Source organism: Ranitomeya imitator, chromosome 1, assembly GCF_032444005.1.
Source record: "Ranitomeya imitator isolate aRanImi1 chromosome 1, aRanImi1.pri, whole genome shotgun sequence".
Taxonomy (NCBI): domain Eukaryota; kingdom Metazoa; phylum Chordata; class Amphibia; order Anura; family Dendrobatidae; genus Ranitomeya; species Ranitomeya imitator.
The window spans coordinates 893,817,625-893,840,195 of NC_091282.1; the positions used below are offsets into that span (position 1 = coordinate 893,817,625).

General features: G+C 47.4%; 1 protein-coding gene across 1 annotated transcript in view; it reads right to left on the minus strand.

Moving 5' to 3' along the window:
- SHROOM3 (shroom family member 3) overlaps nt 1–21,128 on the minus strand; it is a 363,566-nt gene extending 342,438 nt beyond the window's left edge. Inside the window, exon 1 of the mRNA XM_069743235.1 lies at nt 21,110–21,128. The gene's annotated coding sequence lies outside the window, so the exon portion shown is untranslated. The remainder of the gene's footprint in view (nt 1–21,109) is intronic.
- Between the last annotated feature and the right edge of the window lie 1,443 nt (nt 21,129–22,571).

Genomic DNA, 22,571 nt, shown 5'->3' on the forward strand with positions numbered 1-22,571 from the left:
CATCAATAATAAAAACACATGATGTTAAAAGTAATACAAAAAAAAAATTACATTATATTCTCACCTTCCGCGCCAGCCTTTCACACTACTCGCGACGATCCGGTCCAAATAATGCATTGCGGCAATGCCCGAACATGACGTAGCGTTCTCACGAGACCGCTACATCATCACGTGTTATGGCTACAAGGCATTACTGGCAACGGAACGTCACGACATGGCCTGGATGCGGGGGACGCCGGAAGGTGAGTATATAACTATTTTTTATTTTATTTCTTTTTTTTGTAACAGGGATATGGTGCCCACATTGCAATATACTATGTGGGCTTTGTCATATACTACGTGGGCTGTATTATATACTACATACATATTCTAGAGTACTCAATGCGTTACAATCTGGCCAACATCTAGTAAATCTTATTCACGCAGCGTTTCCCAGTTGAAAACAAAATGGCAAAATACTAGGCAGAAACGTGTTAACGCTGTGATAATGTGCATAGTGCTAATAAGGTGATACATATAGTGCTTACTCATGTGGGTATGGTGCCCGCTGAGTACGTAGCTCCAACGCACGTTTCGCAATATTTGCTTCTTCGGGAGACTTGTGTACTGCTGCTTCAGATTGTTGTGTCATCATTAGTGTTGAGCATTCCGATACTGCAAATATTGGGTATCGGCCGATATTCGCTGTATCGGAATTCCGATACCGAGTTCCGATATTTTTGCGATATCGTAAATCAGAATCGGAAGTTCCTATAGTGCAATTATGCAGTATAATGAAGTGTGGGCGGTGCGTGGGTGGTGCGTGGGCGGAGATTGGGTGTGTGTGTACGGGTGGTGTCTGTGCGTGACTGTGGGGTTCTCTGTGTGTGTGCCGGGGCTCTGCGGCGTGCGGGGTCTCTGTACGGCTTGCGGGTGTCTCTGCGGCGGGTGGGGTGTCTCTGCAGTGGGCGTGGTCTCTGTGCGGCAGGCGTGGTCTCTGTGCGGCGGGGTCTCTGCAAGGCGTGCGGGGTGTCTCTGTGGGGCGTGCATGGTGTCTCTGCGGGGTGTGCGGCATGTCTGTGCGGGGTGTCTCAGTGCGGGCAGTCCCATCGGATGATGCCTACTACATTGACAGTGATTGACACATTAGCCAATGATGGGACAGTAGTAGTCCCATCATCTGGCTAATGTGTTGAATGAAAAAAAAAAATACTCCATACATACTCCATACATACTCCATACAGTACATACAGACATACAGTACATTAAACATAGAGTTCATACTCACCATTACTTGTCATTTTGATCCCCGAAGCCAATGTCATCTGTAAAAAAGGTGAAAAAAACAAACAACCAATATCCTCCCTGTCCGCAGAAATCCACGAGTGTCCCACGACGATCTCCCGTGCAGAACAGCAGCAACAGCTGTTGCAACCACTCTCCAGGGGCCCCAAAAACACAATGACGGGAGGAAGGGATTCCTCTGCCGCTGTGAAAAAAATAGTCCCTAGCCTCACTTATGGCATTGCTGCATGAGAAATTTTCCCACGCAGCAATTGCCATAAAGTAAGACTTTGAACTTTAGCAACCTCAGTGATGCACTGCAGGAGCCATGGTCTCAAACCAGGGATTCAAGCTTCAGGAGGCTAATTTGCATAGTCCAGGTGCCTTCTGGGAGAAGCGAAGTCTCCCTAAGCTAGAAGATCGTTGGGTACAGCCGGGACCAGCTGCTTCGAAAGCATCACCAAACCAGGGATTCAAGCTTCAGGAGGCTAATTTGCATATTCCAGGTGCCTTCTGGGAGAAGCGAAGTCTCCCTAAGCTAGAAGATCGTTGGGTACAGCCGGGACCAGCTGCTTCGAAAGCATCACCAAACCAGGGATTCAAGCTTCAGGAGGCTAATTTGCATAGTCCAGGTGCCTTCTGGGAGAAGCGAAGTCTCCCTAAGCTAGAAGATCGTTGGGTACAGCCGGGACCAGCTGCTTCGAAAGCATCACCAAACCAGGGATTCAAGCTTCAGGAGGCTAATTTGCATATTCCAGGTGCCTTCTGGGAGAAGCGAAGTCTCCCTAAGCTAGAAGATCGTTGGGTACAGCCGGGACCAGCTGCTTCGAAAGCATCACCAAACCAGGGATTCAAGCTTCAGGAGGCTAATTTGCATAGTCCAGGTGCCTTCTGGGAGAAGCGAAGTCTCCCTAAGCTAGAAGATCGTTGGGTACAGCCGGGACCAGCTGCTTCGAAAGCATCACCAAACCAGGGATTCAAGCTTCAGGAGGCTAATTTGCATAGTCCAGGTGCCTTCTGGGAGAAGCGAAGTCTCCCTAAGCTAGAAGATCGTTGGGTACAGCCGGGACCAGCTGCTTCGAAAGCATCACCAAACCAGGGATTCAAGCTTCAGGAGGCTAATTTGCATATTCCAGGTGCCTTCTGGGAGAAGCGAAGTCTCCCTAAGCTAGAAGATCGTTGGGTACAGCCGGGACCAGCTGCTTCGAAAGCATCACCAAACCAGGGATTCAAGCTTCAGGAGGCTAATTTGCATAGTCCAGGTGCCTTCTGGGAGAAGCGAAGTCTCCCTAAGCTAGAAGATCGTTGGGTACAGCCGGGACCAGCTGCTTCGAAAGCATCACCAAACCAGGGATTCAAGCTTCAGGAGGCTAATTTGCATAGTCCAGGTGCCTTCTGGGAGAAGCGAAGTCTCCCTAAGCTAGAAGATCGTTGGGTACAGCCGGGACCAGCTGCTTCGAAAGCATCACCAAACCAGGGATTCAAGCTTCAGGAGGCTAATTTGCATAGTCCAGGTGCCTTCTGGGAGAAGCGAAGTCTCCCTAAGCTAGAAGATCGTTGGGTACAGCCGGGACCAGCTGCTTCGAAAGCATCACCAAACCAGGGATTCAAGCTTCAGGAGGCTAATTTGCATATTCCAGGTGCCTTCTGGGAGAAGCGAAGTCTCCCTAAGCTAGAAGATCGTTGGGTACAGCCGGGACCAGCTGCTTCGAAAGCATCACCAAACCAGGGATTCAAGCTTCAGGAGGCTAATTTGCATAGTCCAGGTGCCTTCTGGGAGAAGCGAAGTCTCCCTAAGCTAGAAGATCGTTGGGTACAGCCGGGACCAGCTGCTTCGAAAGCATCACCAAACCAGGGATTCAAGCTTCAGGAGGCTAATTTGCATAGTCCAGGTGCCTTCTGGGAGAAGCGAAGTCTCCCTAAGCTAGAAGATCGTTGGGTACAGCCGGGACCAGCTGCTTCGAAAGCATCACCAAACCAGGGATTCAAGCTTCAGGAGGCTAATTTGCATAGTCCAGGTGCCTTCTGGGAGAAGCGAAGTCTCCCTAAGCTAGAAGATCGTTGGGTACAGCCGGGACCAGCTGCTTCGAAAGCATCACCAAACCAGGGATTCAAGCTTCAGGAGGCTAATTTGCATAGTCCAGGTGCCTTCTGGGAGAAGCGAAGTCTCCCTAAGCTAGAAGATCGTTGGGTACAGCCGGGACCAGCTGCTTCGAAAGCATCACCAAACCAGGGATTCAAGCTTCAGGAGGCTAATTTGCATAGTCCAGGTGCCTTCTGGGAGAAGCGAAGTCTCCCTAAGCTAGAAGATCGTTGGGTACAGCCGGGACCAGCTGCTTCGAAAGCATCACCAAACCAGGGATTCAAGCTTCAGGAGGCTAATTTGCATAGTCCAGGTGCCTTCTGGGAGAAGCGAAGTCTCCCTAAGCTAGAAGATCGTTGGGTACAGCCGGGACCAGCTGCTTCGAAAGCATCACCAAACCAGGGATTCAAGCTTCAGGAGGCTAATTTGCATAGTCCAGGTGCCTTCTGGGAGAAGCGAAGTCTCCCTAAGCTAGAAGATCGTTGGGTACAGCCGGGACCAGCTGCTTCGAAAGCATCACCAAACCAGGGATTCAAGCTTCAGGAGGCTAATTTGCATAGTCCAGGTGCCTTCTGGGAGAAGCGAAGTCTCCCTAAGCTAGAAGATCGTTGGGTACAGCCGGGACCAGCTGCTTCGAAAGCATCACCAAACCAGGGATTCAAGCTTCAGGAGGCTAATTTGCATAGTCCAGGTGCCTTCTGGGAGAAGCGAAGTCTCCCTAAGCTAGAAGATCGTTGGGTACAGCCGGGACCAGCTGCTTCGAAAGCATCACCAAACCAGGGATTCAAGCTTCAGGAGGCTAATTTGCATAGTCCAGGTGCCTTCTGGGAGAAGCGAAGTCTCCCTAAGCTAGAAGATCGTTGGGTACAGCCGGGACCAGCTGCTTCGAAAGCATCACCAAACCAGGGATTCAAGCTTCAGGAGGCTAATTTGCATAGTCCAGGTGCCTTCTGGGAGAAGCGAAGTCTCCCTAAGCTAGAAGATCGTTGGGTACAGCCGGGACCAGCTGCTTCGAAAGCATCACCAAACCAGGGATTCAAGCTTCAGGAGGCTAATTTGCATAGTCCAGGTGCCTTCTGGGAGAAGCGAAGTCTCCCTAAGCTAGAAGATCGTTGGGTACAGCCGGGACCAGCTGCTTCGAAAGCATCACCAAACCAGGGATTCAAGCTTCAGGAGGCTAATTTGCATAGTCCAGGTGCCTTCTGGGAGAAGCGAAGTCTCCCTAAGCTAGAAGATCGTTGGGTACAGCCGGGACCAGCTGCTTCGAAAGCATCACCAAACCAGGGATTCAAGCTTCAGGAGGCTAATTTGCATAGTCCAGGTGCCTTCTGGGAGAAGCGAAGTCTCCCTAAGCTAGAAGATCGTTGGGTACAGCCGGGACCAGCTGCTTCGAAAGCATCACCAAACCAGGGATTCAAGCTTCAGGAGGCTAATTTGCATAGTCCAGGTGCCTTCTGGGAGAAGCGAAGTCTCCCTAAGCTAGAAGATCGTTGGGTACAGCCGGGACCAGCTGCTTCGAAAGCATCACCAAACCAGGGATTCAAGCTTCAGGAGGCTAATTTGCATAGTCCAGGTGCCTTCTGGGAGAAGCGAAGTCTCCCTAAGCTAGAAGATCGTTGGGTACAGCCGGGACCAGCTGCTTCGAAAGCATCACCAAACCAGGGATTCAAGCTTCAGGAGGCTAATTTGCATAGTCCAGGTGCCTTCTGGGAGAAGCGAAGTCTCCCTAAGCTAGAAGATCGTTGGGTACAGCCGGGACCAGCTGCTTCGAAAGCATCACCAAACCAGGGATTCAAGCTTCAGGAGGCTAATTTGCATAGTCCAGGTGCCTTCTGGGAGAAGCGAAGTCTCCCTAAGCTAGAAGATCGTTGGGTACAGCCGGGACCAGCTGCTTCGAAAGCATCACCAAACCAGGGATTCAAGCTTCAGGAGGCTAATTTGCATAGTCCAGGTGCCTTCTGGGAGAAGCGAAGTCTCCCTAAGCTAGAAGATCGTTGGGTACAGCCGGGACCAGCTGCTTCGAAAGCATCACCAAACCAGGGATTCAAGCTTCAGGAGGCTAATTTGCATAGTCCAGGTGCCTTCTGGGAGAAGCGAAGTCTCCCTAAGCTAGAAGATCGTTGGGTACAGCCGGGACCAGCTGCTTCGAAAGCATCACCAAACCAGGGATTCAAGCTTCAGGAGGCTAATTTGCATAGTCCAGGTGCCTTCTGGGAGAAGCGAAGTCTCCCTAAGCTAGAAGATCGTTGGGTACAGCCGGGACCAGCTGCTTCGAAAGCATCACCAAACCAGGGATTCAAGCTTCAGGAGGCTAATTTGCATAGTCCAGGTGCCTTCTGGGAGAAGCGAAGTCTCCCTAAGCTAGAAGATCGTTGGGTACAGCCGGGACCAGCTGCTTCGAAAGCATCACCAAACCAGGGATTCAAGCTTCAGGAGGCTAATTTGCATAGTCCAGGTGCCTTCTGGGAGAAGCGAAGTCTCCCTAAGCTAGAAGATCGTTGGGTACAGCCGGGACCAGCTGCTTCGAAAGCATCACCAAACCAGGGATTCAAGCTTCAGGAGGCTAATTTGCATAGTCCAGGTGCCTTCTGGGAGAAGCGAAGTCTCCCTAAGCTAGAAGATCGTTGGGTACAGCCGGGACCAGCTGCTTCGAAAGCATCACCAAACCAGGGATTCAAGCTTCAGGAGGCTAATTTGCATAGTCCAGGTGCCTTCTGGGAGAAGCGAAGTCTCCCTAAGCTAGAAGATCGTTGGGTACAGCCGGGACCAGCTGCTTCGAAAGCATCACCAAACCAGGGATTCAAGCTTCAGGAGGCTAATTTGCATAGTCCAGGTGCCTTCTGGGAGAAGCGAAGTCTCCCTAAGCTAGAAGATCGTTGGGTACAGCCGGGACCAGCTGCTTCGAAAGCATCACCAAACCAGGGATTCAAGCTTCAGGAGGCTAATTTGCATAGTCCAGGTGCCTTCTGGGAGAAGCGAAGTCTCCCTAAGCTAGAAGATCGTTGGGTACAGCCGGGACCAGCTGCTTCGAAAGCATCACCAAACCAGGGATTCAAGCTTCAGGAGGCTAATTTGCATAGTCCAGGTGCCTTCTGGGAGAAGCGAAGTCTCCCTAAGCTAGAAGATCGTTGGGTACAGCCGGGACCAGCTGCTTCGAAAGCATCACCAAACCAGGGATTCAAGCTTCAGGAGGCTAATTTGCATAGTCCAGGTGCCTTCTGGGAGAAGCGAAGTCTCCCTAAGCTAGAAGATCGTTGGGTACAGCCGGGACCAGCTGCTTCGAAAGCATCACCAAACCAGGGATTCAAGCTTCAGGAGGCTAATTTGCATAGTCCAGGTGCCTTCTGGGAGAAGCGAAGTCTCCCTAAGCTAGAAGATCGTTGGGTACAGCCGGGACCAGCTGCTTCGAAAGCATCACCAAACCAGGGATTCAAGCTTCAGGAGGCTAATTTGCATAGTCCAGGTGCCTTCTGGGAGAAGCGAAGTCTCCCTAAGCTAGAAGATCGTTGGGTACAGCCGGGACCAGCTGCTTCGAAAGCATCACCAAACCAGGGATTCAAGCTTCAGGAGGCTAATTTGCATAGTCCAGGTGCCTTCTGGGAGAAGCGAAGTCTCCCTAAGCTAGAAGATCGTTGGGTACAGCCGGGACCAGCTGCTTCGAAAGCATCACCAAACCAGGGATTCAAGCTTCAGGAGGCTAATTTGCATAGTCCAGGTGCCTTCTGGGAGAAGCGAAGTCTCCCTAAGCTAGAAGATCGTTGGGTACAGCCGGGACCAGCTGCTTCGAAAGCATCACCAAACCAGGGATTCAAGCTTCAGGAGGCTAATTTGCATAGTCCAGGTGCCTTCTGGGAGAAGCGAAGTCTCCCTAAGCTAGAAGATCGTTGGGTACAGCCGGGACCAGCTGCTTCGAAAGCATCACCAAACCAGGGATTCAAGCTTCAGGAGGCTAATTTGCATAGTCCAGGTGCCTTCTGGGAGAAGCGAAGTCTCCCTAAGCTAGAAGATCGTTGGGTACAGCCGGGACCAGCTGCTTCGAAAGCATCACCAAACCAGGGATTCAAGCTTCAGGAGGCTAATTTGCATAGTCCAGGTGCCTTCTGGGAGAAGCGAAGTCTCCCTAAGCTAGAAGATCGTTGGGTACAGCCGGGACCAGCTGCTTCGAAAGCATCACCAAACCAGGGATTCAAGCTTCAGGAGGCTAATTTGCATAGTCCAGGTGCCTTCTGGGAGAAGCGAAGTCTCCCTAAGCTAGAAGATCGTTGGGTACAGCCGGGACCAGCTGCTTCGAAAGCATCACCAAACCAGGGATTCAAGCTTCAGGAGGCTAATTTGCATAGTCCAGGTGCCTTCTGGGAGAAGCGAAGTCTCCCTAAGCTAGAAGATCGTTGGGTACAGCCGGGACCAGCTGCTTCGAAAGCATCACCAAACCAGGGATTCAAGCTTCAGGAGGCTAATTTGCATAGTCCAGGTGCCTTCTGGGAGAAGCGAAGTCTCCCTAAGCTAGAAGATCGTTGGGTACAGCCGGGACCAGCTGCTTCGAAAGCATCACCAAACCAGGGATTCAAGCTTCAGGAGGCTAATTTGCATAGTCCAGGTGCCTTCTGGGAGAAGCGAAGTCTCCCTAAGCTAGAAGATCGTTGGGTACAGCCGGGACCAGCTGCTTCGAAAGCATCACCAAACCAGGGATTCAAGCTTCAGGAGGCTAATTTGCATAGTCCAGGTGCCTTCTGGGAGAAGCGAAGTCTCCCTAAGCTAGAAGATCGTTGGGTACAGCCGGGACCAGCTGCTTCGAAAGCATCACCAAACCAGGGATTCAAGCTTCAGGAGGCTAATTTGCATAGTCCAGGTGCCTTCTGGGAGAAGCGAAGTCTCCCTAAGCTAGAAGATCGTTGGGTACAGCCGGGACCAGCTGCTTCGAAAGCATCACCAAACCAGGGATTCAAGCTTCAGGAGGCTAATTTGCATAGTCCAGGTGCCTTCTGGGAGAAGCGAAGTCTCCCTAAGCTAGAAGATCGTTGGGTACAGCCGGGACCAGCTGCTTCGAAAGCATCACCAAACCAGGGATTCAAGCTTCAGGAGGCTAATTTGCATAGTCCAGGTGCCTTCTGGGAGAAGCGAAGTCTCCCTAAGCTAGAAGATCGTTGGGTACAGCCGGGACCAGCTGCTTCGAAAGCATCACCAAACCAGGGATTCAAGCTTCAGGAGGCTAATTTGCATAGTCCAGGTGCCTTCTGGGAGAAGCGAAGTCTCCCTAAGCTAGAAGATCGTTGGGTACAGCCGGGACCAGCTGCTTCGAAAGCATCACCAAACCAGGGATTCAAGCTTCAGGAGGCTAATTTGCATAGTCCAGGTGCCTTCTGGGAGAAGCGAAGTCTCCCTAAGCTAGAAGATCGTTGGGTACAGCCGGGACCAGCTGCTTCGAAAGCATCACCAAACCAGGGATTCAAGCTTCAGGAGGCTAATTTGCATAGTCCAGGTGCCTTCTGGGAGAAGCGAAGTCTCCCTAAGCTAGAAGATCGTTGGGTACAGCCGGGACCAGCTGCTTCGAAAGCATCACCAAACCAGGGATTCAAGCTTCAGGAGGCTAATTTGCATAGTCCAGGTGCCTTCTGGGAGAAGCGAAGTCTCCCTAAGCTAGAAGATCGTTGGGTACAGCCGGGACCAGCTGCTTCGAAAGCATCACCAAACCAGGGATTCAAGCTTCAGGAGGCTAATTTGCATAGTCCAGGTGCCTTCTGGGAGAAGCGAAGTCTCCCTAAGCTAGAAGATCGTTGGGTACAGCCGGGACCAGCTGCTTCGAAAGCATCACCAAACCAGGGATTCAAGCTTCAGGAGGCTAATTTGCATAGTCCAGGTGCCTTCTGGGAGAAGCGAAGTCTCCCTAAGCTAGAAGATCGTTGGGTACAGCCGGGACCAGCTGCTTCGAAAGCATCACCAAACCGCGCGCCTTACGGCGCGCGAATTTTTGCCTGTAGGACATTATTGCAAGAGAGCTTGGCTGAGTAGATTACACAAGAAGGAAAACACACAGCAAGTCAGCAGGATCTAGGAGCAACATGGCAGATGTGACAACCTACATGGTGAGCTGCAGCATGTGCTACATGTTCACAGATCGAACAGAAGAAGAATCCAATTTCACCTGTCAGAAGTGTAGACTAGTGGCCCTTTTAGAAGAAAAGGTGCGGGGTCTGGAAGAAAGAATAGCAACTTTGAAACTCATCAAAGAGAATGAAGACTTTCTAGACAGAACAGAAGCATCTCTACTGGTCACAGAAGGTGCAAAAAGTGTCAGAGAACCTCCAAAAGCAGATGAGTGGAAGCATGTGACCAAAAGAAGCAAGAAGACCATGGAGAAATCACCAACCACACAACTGAAGAACCGATATCAAATCTTTGTAGAGGATGAAGATGGCACACCTAAGAATGAAGCAATACCAGCAAGCAAAAAAGAAAAGGGCACACAGCAACAAGTGACAGCAAAAAGTACAGCCAAGAAGCAACGAAGAGTGGTGGTGGTGGGAGACTCACTACTGAGAGGCACAGAAGCAGCCATCTGCAGACCGGACATAACTGCAAGAGAAGTATGCTGCCTTCCAGGTGCGATGATCAAGGATGTGACCGATAGGATACCAAAGCTCTTCAGCTCCAAGGACGTCCACCCATTTCTTCTGATACATGTTGGCACCAATGACACGGCAAGGAAGGACCTACCGACAATCTGCAAGGACTTTGAAGAGTTGGGGAAGAAAGTAAAGGAACTGGATGCACAGGTAGTTTTTTCTTCTATCCTTCCAGTAGATGGGCATGGCACCAGGAGATGGAACAGGATCCTTGATGCAAACAACTGGCTAAGACGATGGTGCAGACAACAAGGATTCGGATTCCTGGACCACGGTGTGAATTACTTGTACGATGGACTCCTCGCCAGAGACGGACTACACCTCAACAAACCTGGGAAACACACATTCGCCAGAAGACTCGCTACACTCATCAGGAGGGCGTTAAACTAGAAGAAGAGGGGACGGGAAGAAAAACATTAGACTCGAACAAAGACGACCCAGGAAAACATACTCAGAAGGGAGGTAAGAACATTTCTAAAACAATCCACAGTGAGGAGATTGGAACAAAACAAAATCCTCTAAACTGCATGCTCGCAAACGCCAGAAGCCTGACAAACAAGATGGAAGAACTAGAAGCAGAAATATCTACAGGTAACTTTGACATAGTGGGAATAACCGAGACATGGTTAGATGAAAGCTATGACTGGGCAGTTAACTTACAGGGTTACAGTCTGTTTAGAAAGGATCGTAAAAATCGGAGAGGAGGAGGGGTTTGTCTCTATGTAAAGTCTTGTCTAAAGTCCACTTTAAGGGAGGATATTAGCGAAGGGAATGAGGATGTCGAGTCCATATGGGTTGAAATTCATGGAGGGAAAAATGGTAACAAAATTCTCATTGGGGTCTGTTACAAACCCCCAAATATAACAGAAACCATGGAAAGTCTACTTCTAAAGCAGATAGATGAAGCTGCAACCCATAATGAGGTCCTGGTTATGGGGGACTTTAACTACCCGGATATTAACTGGGAAACAGAAACCTGTGAAACCCATAAAGGCAACAGGTTTCTGCTAATAACCAAGAAAAATTATCTTTCACAATTGGTGCAGAATCCAACCAGAGGAGCAGCACTTTTAGACCTAATACTATCTAATAGACCTGACAGAATAACAAATCTGCAGGTGGTTGGGCATTTAGGAAATAGCGACCACAATATTGTGCAGTTTCACCTGTCTTTCACTAGGGGGACTTGTCAGGGAGTCACAAAAACATTGAACTTTAGGAAGGCAAAGTTTGAACAGCTTAGAGATGCCCTTAATCTGGTAGACTGGGACAATATCCTCAGAAATGAGAATACAGATAATAAATGGGAAATGTTTAAGAACATCCTAAATAGGCAGTGTAAGCGGTTTATACCTTGTGGGAATAAAAGGACTAGAAATAGGAAAAACCCAATGTGGCTAAACAAAGAAGTAAGGCAGGCAATTAACAGTAAAAAGAAAGCATTTGCACTACTAAAGCAGGATGGCACCACTGAAGCTCTAAAAAACTATAGGGAGAAAAATACTTTATCTAAAAAACTAATTAAAGCTGCCAAAAAGGAAACAGAGAAGCACATTGCTAAGGAGAGTAAAACTAATCCCAAACTGTTCTTCAACTATATCAATAGTAAAAGAATAAAAACTGAAAATGTAGGCCCCTTAAAAAATAGTGAGGAAAGAATGGTTGTAGATGACGAGGAAAAAGCTAACATATTAAACACCTTCTTCTCCACGGTATTCACGGTGGAAAATGAAATGCTAGGTGAAATCCCAAGAAACAATGAAAACCCTATATTAAGAGTCACCAATCTAACCCAAGAAGAGGTGCGAAACCGGCTAAATAAGATTAAAATAGATAAATCTCCAGGTCCGGATGGCATACACCCACGAGTACTAAGAGAACTAAGTAATGTAATAGATAAACCATTATTTCTTATTTTTAGTGACTCTATAGCGACAGGGTCTGTTCCGCAGGACTGGCGCATAGCAAATGTGGTGCCAATATTCAAAAAGGGCTCTAAAAGTGAACCTGGAAATTATAGGCCAGTAAGTCTAACCTCTATTGTTGGTAAAATATTTGAAGGGTTTCTGAGGGATGTTATTCTGGATTATCTCAATGAGAATAACTGTTTAACTCCATATCAGCATGGGTTTATGAGAAGTCGCTCCTGTCAAACCAATCTAATCAGTTTTTATGAAGAGGTAAGCTATAGACTGGACCACGGTGAGTCATTGGACGTGGTATATCTCGATTTTTCCAAAGCATTTGATACCGTGCCGCACAAGAGGTTGGTACACAAAATGCGAATGCTTGGTCTGGGGGAAAATGTGTGTAAATGGGTTAGTAACTGGCTTAGTGTTAGAAAGCAGAGGGTGGTTATAAATGGTATAGTCTCTAACTGGGTCGCTGTGACCAGTGGGGTACAGCAGGGGTCAGTATTGGGACCTGTTCTCTTCAACATATTCATTAATGATCTGGTAGAAGGTTTACACAGTAAAATATCGATATTTGCAGATGATACAAAACTATGTAAAGCAGTTAATACAAGAGAAGATAGTATTCTGCTACAGATGGATCTGGATAAGTTGGAAACTTGGGCTGAAAGGTGGCAGATGAGGTTTAACAATGATAAATGTAAGGTTATACACATGGGAAGAGGGAATCAATATCACCATTACACACTGAACGGGAAACCACTGGGTAAATCTGACAGGGAGAAGGACTTGGGGATCCTAGTTAATGATAAACTTACCTGGAGCAGCCAGTGCCAGGCAGCAGCTGCCAAGGCAAACAGGATCATGGGGTGCATTAAAAGAGGTCTGGATACACATGATGAGAGCATTATACTGCCTCTGTACAAATCCCTAGTTAGACCGCACATGGAGTACTGTGTCCAGTTTTGGGCACCGGTGCTCAGGAAGGATATAATGGAACTAGAGAGAGTACAAAGGAGGGCAACAAAATTAATAAAGGGGATGGGAGAACTACAATACCCAGATAGATTAGCGAAATTAGGATTATTTAGTCTAGAAAAAAGATGACTGAGGGGCGATCTAATAACCATGTATAAGTATATAAGGGGACAATACAAATATCTCGCTGAGGATCTGTTTATACCAAGGAAGGTGACGGGCACAAGGGGGCATTCTTTGCGTCTGGAGGAGAGAAGGTTTTTCCACCAACATAGAAGAGGATTCTTTACTGTTAGGGCAGTGAGAATCTGGAATTGCTTGCCTGAGGAGGTGGTGATGGCGAACTCAGTCGAGGGGTTCAAGAGAGGCCTGGATGTCTTCCTGGAGCAGAACAATATTGTATCATACAATTATTAGGTTCTGTAGAAGGACGTAGATCTGGGGATTTATTATGATGGAATATAGGCTGAACTGGATGGACAAATGTCTTTTTTCGGCCTTACTAACTATGTTACTATGTTACTATGTTACTATGTCTCCTGTCAGTGTGTCACTGAGGGTCCTATAGAGCAGTGACATCACCCGATGTCACTGTTCTATAGGGGAGATCGTCGTGGGACACTCGTTATTAATTGGACTACGGCGGACAGGTAGTATACGGTTTATTATTTTACGTTTTTTTGCAGGCGCTGAAGTATGGTAAGTATGGTTAAATAAAGAATATTAAAATACTTTTTTCCGAATGTGTGCATGTTTTATTAACCCTTTCTTACTATTGGATTAATAATGGATAGGCGTCTTATTGACGCCTCTCCGTTATTAACCCGGCATAATGTCACCTTACAAAAGCAAGGTGACATTAACCCCTTGTTACCCCATATCCTACCGCTACACGGGAGTGGGAAGAGAAGGGCTAAGTGCCGGAATTGGCGCATCTTACAGATGCGCCATTTCTGTGGCAGCTGCGGACTGGTATTTGTAGCTGGGGGGGGGGGCAATATCCATGGCCCCTATCTAGGCTATGAATATCAGCCCGCAGCTGTCTGCGTAGCCTTTCTGGCTATAAAATATAGGGGGACCCCACGTCATTTTTTTGGGGGGGTCCCCTATTTTAATAGCCAGTAAAGGCTACGCAGACAGCTGCGGGCTGATATTCAAAGCAGGCTACAAATATTGGCCCCCGGCCATCGGCTTTCCCCCTCTGGCGTAGAAAATTGCACGGGAGCCCACGCCGTTTTTTTCTGCTTTCTTTTTTTTTTTTTTAAATTCAACGCTCATTAACCCCTTTCTGACATCTGACGTACTATCCTGTCGAGGTGGGGTGGGCCCGTATGACCACCGATGGGATAGTACATCATAGCGATCGGCCGCGCTCACGGGGGGAGCGCGGCCGATCGCGGCCGGGTATCAGCTGCCTATCGCAGCTGACAACTGGCACAATGTGCCAGGAGCGCAGGAGCGGTCACGGACCGCTCCCGGCACACCGCGATCAAACATGCCAGCGGTATAGGGAAGCATCGCGCAGGGAGGGGGCTCCCTGCGGGCTTCCCTGAGACCCCCACAGCAACGCGATGTGATCGCGTTGCTGCGAGGGACTCTTACCTCCTCCTTCTCCTTGCAGGCCCGGATCCAAGATGGCTGCGGCATCTGGGTCCTGCAGGGAGGGAGGAGGCTTCACAGCCTGTGAAGCCTGCAGCTGTGCATGTCAGATCGCTGATCTGACACAGTGCACAGCAAAGTGTCAGATCAGCGATCTTACACTATAACATGATGCCCCCCCCTCCCCCCCCCCCGGGGCAATGTTATAGTGTAAAAAAAAATATTCACATGTGTAAAAAAATTCCCCAAAAAATTCCCCACCCCCAAAAAAATATTGTTCCTATAAATACATTTCTTTATCTAAATAAAAAAAAAACACTAAAAGTACACATATTTAGTGTCGCCACGTCCGTAACGACCCCACCTATAAAACTGTCCCGCTAGTTAACCCCTTCAGTGAACACGGTAAAAAAAAAAAAAAACGAGGCAAAAAAACACTTTATTATCATACCGCCAAACAAAAAGTGGAAAAACACACGATCAAAAAGACGGAAATAAATAACCATGGTACCGCTGAAAGTGACATCTGGTCCCACAAAAAACAAGCTGCCATACAGCATCATCAGCGAAAAAATAAAAATGTTATAGTCCTCAGAATAAAGCGATGCAAAAATAATTATTTTTTCTATAAAATAGTTTTTATCGTATAAAAGCGCCAAAACATAAAAAAATGATATAAATGAGGTATCGCTGTAATCGTACTGACCCGAAGAATAAAACTGCTTTATCAATTTAACCAAACGCGGAACGGTATAAACGCCTCCCCCAAAAGAAATTCTTGAATAGCTGGTTTTTGGTCATTCTGCCTCACAAAAATCAAAAAATAAAAAGCGATCAAAAACTGTCACATGCCCGAAAATGTTACCAATAAAATCGTCAACTTGTCCCGCAAAAAACAAGACCTCACATGACTCTGTGGACCAAAATATGGAAAAATTATAGCTCTCAAAATGTGGTAACGCAAAAAATATTTTTTGCAATAAAAAGCGTCTTTCAGTGTGTGACGGCTGCCAATCATAAAAATCCGCTAAATAACCTGCATAAAAGTAAATCAAACCCCCCTTCATCACCCCCTTAATTAGGGAAAAATTAAAAAATTTTAAAAAATGTATTTATTTCCATTTTCCCATTAGGGTTAGGGCTAGGGTTAGGGCTAGGGTTAGGGTTAGGGCTAGGGTTAGGGTTAGGGCTAGGGTTAGGGCTAGGGTTAGGGCTAGGGTTAGGTTTAGGGTTAAGGCTAGGGTTAGGGTTAGGGCTAGGGTTAGGGTTAGGGCTAGGGTTAGGGTTAGGGTTAGGGCTAGGGTTAGGGTTGGGGCTAGGGTTAAGGCTACAGTTAGGGTTGGGGCTAAAGTTAGGGTTAGGGTTGGGGCTAAAGTTAGGGTTAGAGTTGGGGCTAAAGTTAGGGTTAGGGTTTGGATTACATTTACGGTTGGGACCAGGGTTGAAATTAGGGTTTGGTGTGTGTCAGGGTTAGGGGTGTGTTTAGGGTTACCGTTGAGATTAGGGTTAGGGGTGTGTTTGGATTAGGGTTTCAGTTATAATTGGGGGTTTCCACTGTTTAGGCACATCAGGGGCTCTCCAAACGCGATATGGCGTCCGATCTCAATTCCAGCTTATTCTGCGTTGAAAAAGTAAAACAGTGCTCCTTTCCTTCCGAGCTCTCCCGTGTGCCCACACAGGGGTTCCCCCCCACATATGGGGTATCAACGTACTCAGGACACATTGGACAACAACTTTTGGGGTCCAATTTCTGCTGTTACCCTCGGGAAAATACAAAACTGGGGGCTAAAAAATAATTTTTGTGGAAAAAAAAGGATTTTTTATTTTCACGGCTCTGCGTTAGAAACTATAGTGAAACACTTGGGGGTTTAAAGTTCTCACAACACATCTAGATAAGTTCCTTGGGGTCTAGTTTCCAATATGGGTCACTTGTGGGGGGTTAATACTGTTTAGGTACATTAGGGGCTCTGCAAACGCAATGTGACGCCTGCAGACCATTCCATCTAAGTCTGCATTCCAAATGGTGCTCCTTCCCTTCCGAGCTCTCCCATGCGCCCAAACGGTGGTTCCCCCCACATATGGGGTGTCAGTGTACTCAGGACAAATTGGACAACAACTTTTGGGGTCCTATATCTCCTGTTACCCTTGGGAAAATACAAAACTGGGGGCTAAAAAATTATTTTTCTGGGAAAAAAAAGTTTTTATTTTCACGGCTCTGCGTTATAAACTGTACTGAAACACTTGGGGATTCAAAGCTCTCACAACACACCTAGATGAGTTACTTAGGGGGTCTACTTTCCAAAATGGTGTCACTTGTGGGGGGTTTCAATGTTTAGGCACATCAGTGGCTCTCTAAATGCAACATGGCGTCCCATCTCAATTCCAGTCAATTTTGCATTGAAAAGTCAAATGGCGCTCCTTCCCTTCCGAGCTCTGCCATGCACCCAAACAGTGGTTTATCCCCACATATAGGGTATCAGAGTACTCAGGACAAATTATACAATAACTTTTGGGGTCCAATTTCTTCTCTTACCCTTGGGAAAATAAAAAATTGGGGGCGAAAAGATCATTTTTTGGAAAAAAAAATATTTTTTATTTTTACGGCTCTGCATTATAAACTTCTGTGAAACACTTGGTGGGTCAAAGTGCTCACCACACATCTAGATAAGTTCCTGAGGGGGTCTACTTTCCAAAATAGTGTCACTTGTGGGGGGTTTCAATGTTTAGGCACATCAGTGGCTCTCCAAACGCAACATGGCGTCCCATCTCAATTCCTGTCAATTTTGCATTGAAAAGTCAAATGGCGCTCCTTCCCTTCCGAGCTCTGCCTTACGCCCAAACAGTGGTTTACCCATACATATGGAGTATCAGTGTACTCAGGACAAATTTTACAACAATGTTTGGGGTCCAATTTCTTCTCTTACCCATGGGAAAATAAAAAAATTGGGGGCGAAAAGATCATTTTTGTGAAAAAATATGATTTTTTAGGCTCTGCATTATAAACTTCTGTGAAGCACTTGGTGGGTCAAAGTGCTCACCACACATCTAGATAAGTTCCATAGGGGGTCTACTTTCCAAAATGGTGTCACTTGTGGGGGGTGTCAATGTTTAGGCACATCAGGGGCTCTCCAAACGCAACATGGCGTCCCATCTCAATTCCAGTCAATTTTGCATTGAAAAGTCAAATGGCGCTCCTTCGCTTCCGAGCTCTGCCGTGCGCCCAAACAGTGGATTACCTCCACATGTTGGGTATCAGCGTACTCAGGACAAATTGTACAACAACCTTTGGGGTCCATTTATTCCTGTTCCCCTTGGTAAAACAAAACAAATTGGAGCTGAAGTAACATTTTTGTGAAAAAAAGTTAAATGTTCATTTTTATTGAAACATTCTAAAAATTCCTGTGAAACACCTGAAGGGTTAATAAACGTCTTGAATGTGGTTTTGAGCACCTTGAGGGGTGCAGTTTTTAGAATGGTGTCACACTTGGTTATTTTTTATCATGTAGACCCCTCAAAATGACTTCAAATGAGATGTGGTCCCTAAACAAAATGATGTTGTAAAAATGAGAAATTGCTGGTCAACTTTTAACCCTTATAACTCCCTAACAAAAAAAAATTTTGGTTCCAAAATTGTGCTGATGTAAAGTAGACATGTGGGAAATGTTACTTATTAAGTATTTTGTGTGACATATCTCTGTGATTTAATTGCATAAAAATTCAAAGTTGGAAAATTGCGAAATTTTCAAAATTTTCGCCAAATTTCCGTTTTTTTCATAAATAAACGCAGCTAAGAAATTTTACCACTATCATGAAGTACAATATGTCACGAGAAAACAATGTCAGAATCACTGGGAATGGTTGAAGCATTCCAGAGTTATAACCTCATAAAGGGACAGTGGTCAGAATTGTAAAAATTGGCCTGGTCATTGACGTGCAAACCACCCTTGGGGGTAAAGGGGTTAAGGCCTCTTTCACTCTTGCGTCAGTACGGATCCGTCGCTATGTGTCGGGCTGACATAGCGACGCACGTTGTGAAATTTGTGCACGTCGTGGGCAGCGGATGCAGTTTTTCAACGCATCTGCTGCCCATTCTGAAGTGCGGGGAGGAGGGGGCGGAGTTTCTGCTGCGCATGCATGGTAGAAAATAGCGGGCGCAACGGCCTAAAAAACGTTCACTTGAACGTTTTTTCGTGCCATCGGTCCGCCAAAACACGACGGGTCCGTTGCACGATGGACGCGACGTGTGGCCATCCATCGCGATCCATTGCTAAGGCTACGTTCACACTAGCGTTATGCTAGTTTGCGTCGGGTTTGCGTCGGGCGATGCAGCGGCGACGCATGCGTCATGCGCCCCTATATTTAACATGGGGGACGCATGCGTTTTTGTTTGTTGCGTTGTTCGACGCATGCGTCTTTTTTGCCGCAAGCGTTGGACCAAGAAAACGCAACAAGTTGCATTTTTCTTGCGTCCAAATTTCGGCAAAAAACGACGCATGCGTCGCAAAACGCAGCGTTTTTGCGTGCGTTTTGGTGCGTTTTTGCGTGCGTTGTGCGTTGCGTCGCCGACGCAGCGGCGCACAACGCTAATGTAAACGTAGCCTAATACAAGTCTATGGGTACAAAACGCATCCTGCAAGCACATTTGCAGGATCCTTTTTTTTTCTGCCGGATCTTTTTTTTTCCGCCGGATCTGTTTTTTTCCACCGGATCATTTTTTTCACATATTGTGTGTTGTATGAATGTATGTACTGTGTATGTGTTCTTTTTTTTTTTACATTCAACACATTAGCCAGATAATGGGACTACTACTGTCCCATCATTGGCTAATGTGTCACTCACTGTCAGTGTAGCAGGCAGAGCCTTGTAGTTCCATTGGACGATGCCTGCACACACACACACACACACACACAAATTAATAATTTTAGGACAGTAATTATATCAGGGCGGAAGGGTGGGTGATGTTTCCTCCAGTTCATCCGGTAAGAGAAAGAGGGAGAGAGTTACCTCCTCTATATAAGCCCCACCCTCCTCACAGTAAGGCCGGCATCACACTAGCGAGTTTTACGGATGTATGAGCGCATAAAATACGTCCGTAAAACACGCATTACACACGGCCCAATTATTCTCTATGCCCCAGCTCCTATCTGCCGTATTTTACTGATCCGTATTACACGGCTTTCTACGGCCGTAGAAAATCGCAGCATGCTGCGTTTGTCACCGTATTGCGCAAAAAAATTGCCAATTAAAGTCTATGGAAGCCAGAAAAATACGGATTACACATGGACCAGCAGTGTGACTTGCGAGAAATACGCAGCGGTGTTAGAGAGAAAAGCCAGCAATTCAGTGCAGTGTACAGTAAAATCACACTGACAGATTACAATAGAATAGGTAGAATAAATGTGTACACATAGAATAGGTATACAGTGGGGCAAAAAAGTATTTAGTCAGTCAGCAATAGTGCAAGTTCCACCACTTAAAAAGATGAGAGGCGTCTGTAATTTACATCATAGGTAGACCTCAACTATGGGAGACAAACTGAGAAAAAAATCCAGAAAATTACATTGTCTGTTTTTTTTATCATTTTATTTGCATATTATGGTGGAAAATAAGTATTTGGTCAGAAACAAGCAATCAAGATTTCTGGCTCTCACAGACCTGTAACTTCTTCTTTAAGAGTCTCCTCTTTCCTCCACTCATTACCTGTAGTAATGGCACCTGTTTAAACTTGTTATCAGTATAAAAAGACACCTGTGTACACCCTCAAACAGTCTGACTCCAAACTCCACTATGGTGAAGACCAAAGAGCTTTCAAAGGACACCAGAAACAAAATTGTAGCCCTGCACCAGGCTGGGAAGACTGAATCTGCAATAGCCAACCAGCTTTGAGTGAAGAAATCAACAGTGGGAGCAATAATTAGAAAATGGAAGACATACAAGACCACTGATAATCTCCCTCGATCTGGGGCTCCACGCAAAATCCCACCCCGTGGGGTCAGAATGATCACAAGAACGGTGAGCAAAAATCCCAGAACCACGCGGGGGGACCTAGTGAATGAACTGCAGAGAGCTGGGACCAATGTACCAAGGCCTACCATAAGTAACACACTACGCCACCATGGACTCAGATCCTGCAGTGCCAGACGTGTCCCACTGCTTAAGCCAGTACATGTCCGGGCCCGTCCAGAGGCGTAGCTAGAGCTTTTGCCGCCCGGGGCTGTTCCCGAGTTTGGCGCCCCCCCCCCCCCCCGGCTCAATACACACAAAGGTTACCAAAAACGGTTTTCCTGTTTTGTAGAACTTAAACTGGGCCTAATGGTGTCACCCCCACATGCCACACCTGTGACTTAATACCACCACACCATGACCAGGCCACATAGTGACCGAATAATACTACATACAAGGGACAAATACCACAACACCATTTCCAGACCACATATTACCACCACATAGTGACTGAATACTACAATACTGATCAGTAATAAAAAAAAAACCACAATACTATCACCATAAGTGCCAGTATTCACAGGAGATCTGTACTTAGTATGCAGTATCTGTGTAGAGGTAATACAGAGATCACTGGTGACATTATACACAGGACCTCTATATAGTATACAGTGTATAGTGTCAGTGTATAGGTAACACTGACTCACCAGTGACGTCTCTAGGTGAAGTCCTTCATCTTTCATCCAGCACAGACCGCCATCATTCCTTCCAGCCAGGACTCGTTTCTGCAGGAAATAACACAGTTATCTCGAGCTCCGCTTGCAGAACACATTACTTAATTTTTCACAACTTCTACATTACATCACATGAAGAAAAAAAGGTGATATAGTGTCACTCTGCACAGTAACAGGACCGCCCCCCCATTTAAAACAGTATACTCAAAAAATAAAATAAATACATCACTGCAGTAATAATATCCCTTAATTAGCCCCTATGGTAATAATATTCCCCACCCTGGCCCCGTTTCTCATTCCTGGCTCCAGCCATATGTTCTCGCATCCTGCCCTCATGAGTATCCATTCTACCCCATATGATCTCCACATCCTGCCCCACCAGCCTCCATCGTATCCGTCCTGCCCCATGATCCAATCCTGCCCCGTGTGTCCAATCATGCCCCGTATCTACATTCTGCCCATGCCTCAAGTCCTGCCCCCAGTGTGTCCAGCATATTACCCCCATGTTGTCCAGCAATCTGCCCCAGTGTGTCCAGCATATTACCCCCATGTTGTCCAGCAATCTGCCCCAGTGTGTCCAGCATATTACCCCCAGTGTGTCCAGCAATCTGCCCCAGTATGTCCAGCACTGCCCCCAGTGTGTCCAGCAATCTGCCCCAGTGTCCAGCCTTTCCCCAGTGTGTCCAGCAGTCTGCCCCACTGTGTCCAGCATATTACCCCCAGTGTCCAGCATTGCCCCAGTGTGTCCAGCATATTACCCCCAGTGTGTCCAGCAATCTGCCCCAGTGTCCAGCATTGCCCCAGTGTGTCCAGAAGTCTGCCCCAGGGTCTCCAGCATTGCCTCAATGTGTCCAGAAATCTGCCCCAGGGTCTCCAGTATTGCCCCAGTGTGTCCAGCAATCTGCCCCATGGTCTCCTGTATTGCCCCAGTGTGTCCAGCATTCTGCCCCATGGTCTCCAGTATTGCCCCGGTGTATCCAGCAATCTGCCCCATGGTCTCCTGTATTGCCCCAGTGTGTCCAGCATTCTGCCCCATGGTCTCCAGTATTGCCCCAGTGTGTCCAGCAATCTGCCCCATGGTCTCCTGTATTGCCCCAGTGTGTCCAGCATTCTGCCACATGGTCTCCTGTATTGCCCCAGTGTGTCCAGCATTCTGCCCCATGGTCTCCTGTATTGCCCCAGTGTGTCCAGCAATCTGCCCCATGGTCTCCTGTATTGCCCCAGTGTGTCCAGCATTCTGCCACATGGTCTCCTGTATTGCCCCAGTGTGTCCAGCAATCTGCCCCATGGTCTCCTGTATTGCCCCAGTGTGTCCAGCATTCTGCCACATGGTCTCCTGTATTGCCCCAGTGTGTCCAGCATTCTGCCCCATGGTCTCCAGTATTGCCCCAGTGTGTCCAGCAATCTGCCCCATGGTCTCCTGTATTGCCCCAGT